The 2,548-nt window shown below is 37.6% G+C and overlaps 1 long non-coding RNA gene across 1 annotated transcript; it reads left to right on the forward strand.

Moving 5' to 3' along the window:
* Positions 1–1,591: 1,591 nt before the first annotated feature.
* Positions 1,592–2,220, forward strand: LOC131252044 (uncharacterized). The gene is made up of 3 exons (XR_009174122.1): positions 1,592–1,676; positions 1,765–1,839; positions 1,970–2,220. It is a non-coding gene; the product is annotated as an uncharacterized LOC131252044 (long non-coding RNA).
* The last annotated feature ends 328 nt before the right edge of the window (positions 2,221–2,548 follow it).

Genomic DNA, 2,548 nt, shown 5'->3' on the forward strand with positions numbered 1-2,548 from the left:
GTGGTGAATGTCGCATATAAAAAGATTATGAGATTGTTTGGACTACGGAAGTTCAATGATTCTTACCTTCAAAATGGGAGAAGAATGATTGGTGGGAAATTCATATTCTTAGAGGCATAAGAAGTCAATGTAGTGCCGACTTATACATTGCCAATGAAGAATCTTTTTGTACCATTTCTTTGCTAGAAGGCTGTTTGAAGTATTCCATAATGTGCATGCATGTGTTGGCATGTAGAAAATAGGACACGATAATATGATATGATGATTATTTTGATAGAATATGAGTTGCTTTAACTTTTCTGAGTAATAGTTATAGAAGGGATTTTCACTCCTGATTGTGATTGGTGCATATTCAACTATTTCATTAAATTCAATTCCATCTGATTTGCCTCATTAGTTTCTTTTAGAAGATGCTGTTGGCGATGGTTCTTGTTAGTCATTCCTAGTGCTGGTATGTTGGCGATGGGACTTACTAGCAAAATTTCTGTTCACGAGCACCTTTTTTTTTTCTTCATCATACACTGCATACCATTGTTCTGCTAGAACATGACACGGGCCCTGAACTTTGCAAGTTATTTTCCTTCTTGCAAGTAGAAGTCTTCATCTTTTACTTGTTTGGAATTGTAGCTACACTGACCTTGGCGCTTTAATGTATGATATACTGGAGTTGTTATATTTGAGTCCATTCTTCAGGACATGTTTGAGGAGAAAAGGAGCATTCTAGAACCAGTAGGTGCAGTTGCCCTAGCTGGAGCAGAAGCCTATTGCAAGTACTATGGTCGGAAGGGTGAAAATGTTGTAGCAATAACCAGTGGGGCCAACATGAACTTTGATAGGCTGAGGTTGGTGAATGAACTTGCTGATGTTGGTAGGCAATGAGAGGCTGTACTAGCTACTTTTATGCCGGAGGATAAAGGGAGCTTTAAAAGATTCTGTGAACTGGTATGCTACAAAAGTCATTGCATCAACCTTTCATGCCACAGCTGCTGTGTTTCATCCTTGTTGAACCAAATCTCATATGTTATATGGCAGGTTGGTCCAATAAATATCACCGAATTTAAATACAGATATGATGCCAGAAAAAACGAAGCTCTTGTTTTGTACAGGTTAGTAGCAATATGATTTTATTCAGTCGTTGACCTACTGAGTGGCTTTCCCCAAATTTCTTTATGCAAGGAAAACAATGGTATCTTTTCCCCAAATTTGGTTTCCACCAGGAGAATGTTCTACAGTACATTGATCTCTTCAATGATATTCTTAATGATATTCTTAATGATCTCTTTAATGATATCCTGGAACATGAGAACTTCCATTAGTAGCATTTTCTGGTTGCCTGTCATTTGAGAGAATCTTATATTCTAATTTGTTGGGTTTCCATGTGGTCTAGTTTGATGATTTCTTGGATTTACTTGCAGAGTAACCCAATTGCAAGATGGCACATTTGCCAAGGTTCAATCAACAGTATTTCTTTCTCGACAGATGGAACATATTTGGCCACTGTATGTTACTATTTATAGGTAGCAAGGGCAGGGACTGGCACTACTGCAGATATGATCGGGCAGTTTAGAAAATCGCTACGTTAGGAAGGAAGATTTATTAATATTTTCTCGTCAACATCATTTTAGCATGACTAAACAATTGTCTTGGAAATTTTGTTAATACTTCGAACACTGATTGTAAGTTTGGCACCTTTTTTGTTTAATTATATTATGAATTTATATTGGAAATCTGAGAATTAAACGATGGTATTGGTGGTGAGTGTAGAAACATGAGTCGCAATCAACTTCAGGGCGAATTGGGTGGCCAATTTGGTGGACAACTAACTGGTCTCTCGACATTGTGAGTTAGTTCTCTCTTCTCATTAAAATAGCAACAATTCTTAGCCGTTTTAGCATCATGGGAAAATGTTTTCTCATTAATCTATTGTTGACAATGGGTGAAATTGCTTTTGTTGAGTTTCCTTATTCAGATACACTGTAGAAGCCCTGGAGATGCTGTTGTTGCCCATGGCAAAAGATGGTACTGAGGCTCTTGGCTCAATGGGAAATGACGCTCCTTTGGCTGTGATGTCCAACAGAGAGAAACGTACATTTGAGTATTTCAAGCAGATGTTTGCTCAGGCTACAAACCCACCGATTGATCCGATTCGAGAGAAAATAGTCATGTGGAAGGGGACCTTGCTGAAACAGTTCATGTGGAAGGCTATGTGGCAGTTTGCGTGTTTTGAAAACTTTAAACAAACCATTAATTGTTTTGTTGATTGTTGTCTTGATGGATGTTAAATGGGTGAAACATGTACAGGTTCAATCATTGGTTGATTATAATAAGCTTTTGTTGATAGAAACTAGATTTAGCCTCAATTATTGATAAATGATGTTAAAAATTGAATTTAGCCTCAGTTAATGCCAACGAAGGCTAAATCTATCTTTAGTCTCAGTTTTGCCTTAGTTACCTAAACTGAGACTACAACTCCCGTGGCTAAAGGCTTTAGCCTCAGTTGTTAGGAATCGAGGTTAAAAATAGATTCAGCTTCAGTTGGAGGCGATTG

The sequence above is a fragment of the Magnolia sinica genome, chromosome 7, assembly GCF_029962835.1.
Source record: "Magnolia sinica isolate HGM2019 chromosome 7, MsV1, whole genome shotgun sequence".
In the NCBI taxonomy this organism is placed as follows: domain Eukaryota; kingdom Viridiplantae; phylum Streptophyta; class Magnoliopsida; order Magnoliales; family Magnoliaceae; genus Magnolia; species Magnolia sinica.